This window comes from Anabrus simplex, chromosome 6 (genome assembly GCF_040414725.1).
Source record: "Anabrus simplex isolate iqAnaSimp1 chromosome 6, ASM4041472v1, whole genome shotgun sequence".
NCBI classification, from domain to species: Eukaryota; Metazoa; Arthropoda; class Insecta; order Orthoptera; family Tettigoniidae; genus Anabrus; species Anabrus simplex.
Window position 1 is genome coordinate 199467945 of NC_090270.1, and position 9791 is coordinate 199477735.

Here is a 9791-nt window from a genome sequence, read left to right on the forward strand (position 1 = left end):
CTTTTCATGATACTTGTTAAGGTCATATGTAATTTTTATTTTCGGTTTGAGAGTCATTATGGAAATGATGAAAATAAGCAGATATTTCAATTATTATAACACAGAACTGGAGGATTCGAGCTGCTCCGCAACCTGCGTTATATGTAGATCAGATACTGTGTCTTGATATAAAACTGCTCCATGCGCTGCCCAGGTACCATTTTGAACGTTTACTTTAAAGATGTATATTACCAACGGCCATACCATGTTGAATACACCGGCTCTCGTCCGATCACCGCAGATAAGCAATATTGGGGGTGATCAGTACTTGGATGGATGATCGCATGGGAACACCACGTGCTGTTGGCTCAATTTACTTTTAATAGACCGCCTGGTGGCCATGATCGTTAAGGCGTTGAAGTCCAAACGGTCGGATGAGAGAGGTGGTGGTATACAATTTATAATCACTAGATTGCCTGCCAAAAGCCTGGATTAAATTCCAAACCTCTCCGCAGTGCTCATATGGAGCGAGAGCATATAACGCTGTTGATGGTGATTCGTCCGTCGGATGGGGACGTTAAGCCTTGAGCAGACCCCTTGGTGCTATTCGACAGGAGTAGGCTATGTGCAGCCACCGCGTTTCACCCTCTCCCTTCCTACTATCATATATCACGTCATTCATTACATCTCATTAATTCCTCTAACGAAGTTGGCGTCAGGAAGGGCATCTGGTCAAAACAACCCGCCACGACAGATTCATCTCACCTCATACCCGACCCCGTAAGGAAACGGGGCAAGGGTTGGACAAAGAAACAAACAAACACTTTCAAGATGTGTATTACCTGCTAATTGTGTGTGAAGTGTTTTTGGAAATGAATGAAAACAGCTTTGGCCAATCCGTCTTCCGTTCTACTGGGCCGACTTGATTCATTTTTATTTTATTCCCTCCGGAATTACCTACTGGTGAATTATGGGACATTGGTGAGTCAACTGATAATTTGCATTTTTTTTTCAACAATTTGGTTTACATCGCACCGACACGGATAGGTCTGATGGTGACGATGGAATAGGAGTGGAAAGGAAGCGGCCGTGGCTTTAATTAAGTTATACCCCCAGCATTTGCCTGGTGTGAAAATAGAAAACCATGGAAAACCAACTTCAGAGCTGCCGACAATGGGGTTCGAATCTACCAACTCCCGAATGCACGCTGACAGCTACGTGTCCCAAACCACGCAGCCACCCGCTCGGTTTTTATGAACTATTTTGTAGCTTTAGAGTTATTGTTGTGAGTTTAAAATTTTAGTTTCAGATTATTTTGTTTCGCGTAGAACTTTGTCCTTATGGCAGCTCAGATTGTCTGGGAAGTAATTATTGGTCCTTTAAAAAAGTAAACATATCATCAATAAGAATGTTGTTGAGGATTTTGTTTTCCAAAGGAACTTGCAAAGAACCTCCAGATCAAAAATGTGAAGCTAGCAAGCCTATCTGCAAACTCCCAAGTGTAATGGCAGGGAAATGCGAAATACTGAAACGTGACACCAAATGCTGGCTTCAGAAAATAACGTGTCAGCTTAATTATATGTCCTTTCCCTCAACCTTAAGTAATATAATTGAAAGTAAACAGATATTTAAAAATACATCATTATGTGCACATTTGACATTGTCTACTATATTTTATAGTAATTGATAATCGCACTTGATGGTACTGGAGTTGGTGTTTTGTGTTGTTTTTTTTGCTAGTGGCTTTACGTCGCACCGACACAGATACGTCTTATGGCGACGATGGGATAGGAAAGGCCTAGGAGTTGGAAGGAAGCGACCGTGGTCTTAATTAAGGTACAGCCCCAGCAATTTCCTGGTGTGAAAATGGGAAACCACAGAAAACCATCTTCAGGGCTGCCGGCAGTGGGATTCGAACCCACTATCTCCCGGATGTAAGCTCACAGCCAACTCGCCCGGTTTTTTTTCTTTTAAGTATATTTTATTCTGTTATGACCGATGTTGGAAGACACAATTTTCAGTTTTGCTTGTTGTAGCATTATTTACGTGGATCGAACGTGTGTTCCGGATTTTAATATTTTTCTAGACAATAAATAGTCTAACATAATTTCGTGGTTTTTAACTTTGTAAACCCAATTAATATTGAGTATAATAGTTCTTCTTTACAGAAAGTATGAACACTATCAGCGTTAATTATTTTATCTGCAACTTACACCCATCGTTTTACACTTGTTTCACAGCAGACTGCAAATCTACGCTACGGGCAATGGCCCGAGACAATCGCCAGGTTGGATCCTGCATTACGGTCTGAAATATTGTAGTTTCTTTTACACCTTCGCGTTCGTTTACACGTAGACTTTTTTTTTCTCTAAACCAGCATGCATGTTATTACGAACGTTCTGCCATCTGTTGAGGAGGATGAAACAGCTAGGTTATCGGCCCATAATGGCACGAGGTCCAACGAAACGAAACGATAATTAAAACTTCAAAATGTATCCACGGACTAAAGTATAAAATGAATGATTATGAAAAAATGACCATGAATCCAGAACAATCAGTGGATCAAATTCACAATGTCTTCTTTATGAGGTGATGCTTGTAATAAAAAAGGGGTCCAAAATCTAGGTCACCGCCCCCTCATAATAGTACTAATCACTGGTAAAGCTGAACTATGGTGTTCCTCCTATAGTGGTACTAATCAAAGGTGACTCAGACTCATGGTGTTCCTCGCATCGTGGTACTATATCCGTAATATTAAAATAAGAGTTTTGACAGATAGGACAGGAGGGAGAAGGTTGCACCCGCCACTGCAGTCCTGTATTCCTGTCTCCTTCCCTACGCTTGCGGCTAACTTGTTCTTTCATTCAGACCTCTGTATTCTGTAACTTCGAAGTGAGAGGTTTTGCAACTTCAAGCAACACGAGCCGACCAGCAGGCTTATCTCCATGACAACCGCAGTGGGTATGGCCACGTTTCCATGGCAACTATACCCCCTACACTCTTCTCCCAACCCAGGTGGGCAGTAAACCGACCTCCCTCTAAGAACTGTCAGAACGCATCTTTCAATATTACGACGATAATCACAGGTAATGCAGACCCATGGTATAAACCAAACCAAACCAAACCCCTTGGCACTACAGCCCTTGAAAGGCCTTGGGCTACCAAGCGACCGCTGCTCAACCCGAAGGCCTGCAGATTACGAGGTGTTGTGTGGTCACCACAACGAATCCTCTCGGCCGTTATTCTTGGCTTTCGAGACCGGGGCCGCTATCTCACACTCAGGCTGAGTGGACCTCGAACCAGCCCTCAGGTCCAGGTAAAAAAAACCTCACCTGGCCGGGAATCGAACCCGGGGCCTCCGGGTAAGAGGCAGGCACGCTACCCCTACACCACGGGGCCGGCTAGACCCATGGTATGTCACACATAATGGCACCACTCGCAGACAACACAGACCCATGGTGTTCACATAAGGGTACCACTCGCAAGCAACGTAGACCCATGGTGTTCCTCACATATTGGAACTAGTCACAGGTCACGTATACTCTTGGTGCCGTTCACCTGGTGATACTAATCATAGGCAATACAAACCCACGGCGTATCACACATTATGGTACCACCCACAGGCAACACAGACCCATAGTGTTCCTCACATGATGGTACTACTCTCAGGCAACGCAGACCCATGATTTTACTCATATAGTGGTACTAATCAGAGGCAACGTAGTAGATCCGTGGTGTTTTCATATAGTGGTACTACTGAATACAGAGGAACCGACACATTCCAGCCCAGCGCACGGCACCTTTTCTTGAATGGAGAGAAGTCCGCGCAGACGAATGCCCGGCCCCCGCCCCCACCACGCCGCGGTGGGATACTGACGATGGTACTAACCACGAGCAACGCCCAGACCCGTGGTCTTCCTCACATAAGAACACTGTTCCTATGTAACTTAGATCCATGCTATTCCTCAGATGGTGGTACTAATCGCAAGTAACGTCGACCCATGGTAATGATACTAATCATAAGTAATCTCATGGTTCTATTTTCAACATCCCTTGGTCGCCCGTTTAGGTCGTCTCTTACGACAGACAGGGGATACCGTGGGTGTATTCTTCGTCTGCGTCCCCCATCCAGAGGGCGTAGAAGGCAAACATACAAAACAGCTGAAGGAATACAATTCTTTTTCGTCAGATTTTACTCGCTAAACATTGTTAATTGTTTTCTTCGGGAAATTCCGCCGGGATTCAAACCTCAGTCGGTTGACAGCAAAGTCAGAAGGCAATTCGCTACTCTAATTATGACCCTTAGATCACCGAAATACCATAACATCATAACATATGCATAATCATAAAATTCGTTTCTCTAATAGCAGAAATTGTTACGGCACTGAGTAACAACTTGATCTTTATAAACATGAAGTTGTTGCACCATCCCTTAATCTATCCGTTAGTATACTATTTTAAACATTTTTTTTTGCTAGGGGCTTTACGTCGCACCGACACAGATAGGTCTTATGGCGACGATGGGGTAGGAAAGGCCTAGGAGTTGGAAGGAAGCGGCCGTGGCCTTAATTAAGGTACAGCCCCAGCATTTGCCTGGTGTGAAAATGGGAAACCACGGAAAACCATCTTCAGGGCTGCCAATAGTGGGATTCGAACCTACTATCTCCCGGATGCAAGCGCCTCTACGCGCACGGCCAACTCGCCCGGTACTATTTTAAACTAAGATTGTTCGTATTCTCTAACGTATTGCAAAAATACTAGGAGGAAAGCAGAGTACTGTTTTTTTTTTTTTTTTGCAGTTACACATAGTAGACAATATATAGTACAGTACTGTATATGAGGAAAAGAGTTGAAAACACATAGCACAACAAAATCAAGTCTACAGGTCCTACCAAAAATTTAAGGACACCTGCACATTTCATGAACATGATTCCTGTCCTTAAAATGTTGGTTTCAGACTCGCGAGTTTTTTTACAGGGAATTAGTACACTTTTGCTGAAATTGTCATTATAATATCACTCTTTGATTTGAAGTTAATATGTTTTCAATGTATAATAGTTGCAAAGAAAATAGCTATTTATTAATACATGAGGAAATCTGGACAGTACAATATGGGGATTACATTAATAATCTTTGTTATGCAGGAACACAGATATCTGAACAATATTTATAATTGTAATAGAACAACTTAATATGTTACGATTTAAAAATATCCCCCGTTTAATAGCTCGCAATAGAACCACAGAAAGTGGTAAAAGAACAAATTCCTTGACCTTGGCTAACAGCAGGCCCCTGAAGCTACAGAGATAGCTTTTGTGTTACGATTTACTGTAAATATCCCGCTACAGTGTAACATACAAATGATCTCTGTAGTTGGAGGGGTCTCCTGTCCACTAAGGTCAAGGAATGTTTGTTTTTTTACCACTTTCTGTGGTTCTATTGCGAGCTATAAAACGGGGGATACCAAGCTCGATAGCTGCAGTCGCTTAAGTGCGGCCAGTATCCAGTAATTGGGAGAGAGTGGGTTCGAGCCCCACTGTCGACAGCCCTGAAGATGGTTTTCCGTACTTTCTCATTTTCACACCAGGGAAATGCAGGGGCTGTACCTTAATTAAGGCCACGGCCGCTTCCTTCCAATTCCTAGGCCTTTCCTATCCCATCGTCGCCATAAGGTATGTCTGTGTCCGTGCGGCGTAAAGCAAATAGCAAAAAAATAGGGGGAGGGGATATTTTTAAATGGAAATATATCCTGTTTCTCCATTACAATCATAAATATTCTATAGATATTTGTGTTTCTCTACAACAAAAATTATTGCTGTAATCCCCATGTTGTACTGTCCATATCTCCTCAAGTATTCAAAAATAGCTATTTTCTTTCCAATTATTATAAACAAGAACTTCAATAACTTCGAAACAAAGAGCGATATTTTAATGAAAAATTCAGGAAATGTTCCTCTAAATATGTTCTACTTCCCTGTAAACAATCGTATGTCTGAGACTAAAAGTTTAAGGACAGGAATCATTGTAAACTTTTGGTAGGACCTGTATGTTATTACAAGCGATCGGAGACATTTATATTGACAATCATAGTGCAGTGAAAGTGGACGGAGGGATGGCAATAACTTCTTGGTTGAAAGTAGCTACAGAGGTCAAACAGCTTTCACCCTTATTACTCATAGTCTGCATGTGTCAATTACGGAAAGGTTTGAATGGATGTGAGATGGTAATCTCGCCAGAACTGTACCAGTGGATAGTGAAAAATAAAATCGACAAATCAGTTTCTTTGCTACTGACAAGCGGAGGTCGCCATGTGGTTTTCTAGAAAAATGTTCAAAATTTGAGGACTTTTTCTTCATACAAAATATTTTACCCCTGTGCGAGTGGGTCTGCCAGTGGGCCTTATTTTGTTCAAAATTTAACGTTTAAGATCTATCCTCAACCGGAGACCAGTCGGAAATATCTGCGGGAATAAGACTACAAAAGTTTGAGGTAAACATTAAATTTTGAACAAAATAAGGCCTATTGGCAAAAAAGCTGAAACAGGGCTAAAATATTTGTTTTTAATGAAGAGCAAATCCTCATAATATGAACTCTTTTCTAGAAAACTACATGGCGACGTCCCCTTGTTAGTACTGAGATTTTTCTACTCTATTGCACTGCTTATGTGAGTCGTTACAGAAGTATATGCGAGCATATTCGTGCTGCAAGCTGTACCAGACAGTCCCCCTTCACTCATAATTGCCCCGCGAGCCGGATGGAATCACGCAGCTTCCTGAGGGGAGGGATGTCTCCACTTGTCCCTCCAGTAGCTACAGCTCCGTCAGGAAACTGGCGACTTCCTGCACCAATGGATCAGCCTACTTGTCTCCAGACACTCAACTTGTTAACATAAATTTAATGTCACCACAAAATTAAACCAAGTAGTTTCTTAAACTAAGAACAATGTACCTACAGAACCCTTTAACACAGCCAGACATATCATCACAGCTGTACTTTGATTTTGGTTACTTGCATTATATACTACCACTCGCAAAACTGACGGAAAGTGGTCCATGCATCATAACGCTCACGTCGCTTTCAAAGTTAAATGGGCAGGGCTAGGATGTATACGTAATAAAAATGATAAATATGTACATACATATGAGCTTAAAAAAAATAAAGTATGGAGTAAAAATTGACTAAAACTTTCATAAGAAAGTTGACAAATTATGCAAAAAATATCTATGTTTTAACAAATGAAATGAAATGGCGCATGGCTTTTGCTGCTGGGAGTGACCAAAGACAAGTTCGTCTCGCCAAAAGCAAGTCTTTTTTTGACTCCCGTAGGTGACCTGGGCGTCGTGATGAGGATGAAATGATGATGAAGACGAGACATACACCCAGCCCCCGTGCCAGCGAAATTAAACAATCATGGTTAAAATTCCCGACCCTGCCGGGAATCAAACCCGGGACCCCTGTGAGCAAAGGCAAGTACGCTAATCATTTAGCCATGGAGTCGGGCTATTTTAACAAATGTTTACACAGTACATATAAAACGGGTAGGGTACAGTTAAATATTTATTGCTTAAACTATATCCAAGAGAAGCAAAATTACGACATTATAAGACAGTAGTCTGTCTCTGTCTTATCCTTGATTTTGACAATATGAAAGTGACTGAGGTATGAGTGATGCTAGTAATGCCGTTCATTATGCAGCCAGTCCCTGCTATGAATGGTGTGAAAATGTTGTTCATAGGGTCGGTTGGTGCATGCATTTCAGTCGGCTTGGCAGACTGATATGTAATAGCAACTTCTGGCTCGGTGAGAAAGCAACGGGAAACTACCTCACTCCTCATTTCCCTAGAACGCCTCTTCAGTGACGCCTAGACCATGCATGACAGTTAATGGTGGAGCCGTTGAGGATCCAACCAGCCTTAGAGCTGAGGACTGAACATACATACACACAGTTAAAACAGAAGCACATTATGCATCTGAAACTATTATAATTTGTGGAATAAAGATGATCGAAAAACAAGAAAGAAAAATACTCGGAAAAATCTTAGGACCAAAATGCGAAAATGGAATTTAGATGAAAAAGAAACCACATGAAATCACCATCAGGAAACGGCAATTGCAATTTTATGGTCACTTACTTACAATGGATAATAACAGGATAAAAATATTTTAAACTTAGCTTTATCAATGAAAAATCACAATAATTGGCTAAAAGAAATCAGCGAAGACCTAAACGAAATTGGCGTTAATGAAGAAAATATTCAAGATGAATAAAATTCAGAAGCTTAATTAATAAACACAAATTTTCTGTAAAGCCCATCTGACTGAATGCAGAATGATCTAAATATCGTAAATAGGAACACAGCGAGAAGAGTGGGAAGAGAAAAAGTAAAAAAAAAATAATGCTGATAAGTTAAAGAGCGCTCCTTAGTTGGACATAACTAATGAAAAGCCACAAAATAATTTAAATGAAAGCCACCAAAGAGAAATTTAAGTTTTTTTAATGAGTTACAGCGGTTGAGTGGCACGACCAAAGCCAACTGAGCACTGAGCAGAACTTGTTTTTCACGTTTTATAGAAATAAATTGCCAGAACCCAGCTTTGAAATATTGATTTTACTTTTTGTCCAGTGAGGATAACTTTGAAAACATTCAATATGCAACATATTTAAAACAAAAATGTTAAATCATTATAAGTATGCGCGAGTTTTCCTCAAATATATTAGAAAATGTACTTAAAGCTGGAAATATGTACAGATATGGAAAATATACCTTTAATCACTCCAGATATCCTAATTAATAAATATACCACAAAATTTTATCTGTAGCTAAAGAAAAGACAGAGTATCAATCCCCGCTAGCCAGGAGCATTTTTTTTAAAATTTATCCTCTTGGTACTGGGTTGGCACACCAGAGCAACTACCAATTTTCATTGTAACACATGACTACTGCAGGCATGGATGGCGTGGTTATGTGAAGTACGTTGGTTTTACTGTGTCTGCTGTTTACAAAGTGATGTTACTACTTAGGTATTAATAGAGATGATAATCTTTGTTTTGTTTCTTTTAATTTTCACTTGAAAGAATTAAACTAGGGATTCTTTATATTTCGCGAAAACTTTGTTCCTCTTCCTCGGGAAAGAAACACGTGCGACCACTGCCCTAACAATTCGAACCCAAAATATCATCATATCAATTGATATCACTATTAAAAATAGGCCTGTGTGTTACGGAGATATGTATTTACTTCTGATGGACACAATGAATTTTGCACGAAAACAAAATTCTGAACCTGCTGGAAGTGCCTAACTCTGCCAGTGATGACTTGTATTTGACGTAAAATATGTCTGTAATTTAGGAACCGTAAGCGTTACAAAAACATGAACGTTTTGAAATTGAAATAACTCCATCTGGAAGGACGTGGAAATATTTAGAAAGAAAACTTCCTTCACTGCAGAGGAATTTATGTGGTCGTAGGATTTAGCAAATCAGTCGGTCATCATTGATCTGCATTTACGACTGTCGTACAGGTGTCAGATTCGTTATCAATTGTGTACCTTAAATGAGTTCAAAGAATTTGGAAATTATCGAATATCTTCCTTGGTAAATTATTCCAATCCCTAATTCCTCTTCCTACCAAAGAATTCACTGCCTGAATTTCTTCAACGTGTCCAGACGACCTTCTGCATGGTCATCCAATATCCAATAGAGTCCCTTTGGATTCAAGTTTCTTCGAAAAAAATTGTATATATTGATCTTAATTTGAATAAGTTTTGAATAAATTAAGCATTGAAAACTTGAAATACCAAAGGTACAGTCC

General features: G+C 40.5%; 1 pseudogene; it reads left to right on the forward strand.

Annotated features, from left to right (window-relative positions):
* Positions 1 to 229: 229 nt before the first annotated feature.
* On the forward strand, positions 230 to 348 carry LOC136876561 (5S ribosomal RNA; annotated as a pseudogene).
* The last annotated feature ends 9443 nt before the right edge of the window (positions 349 to 9791 follow it).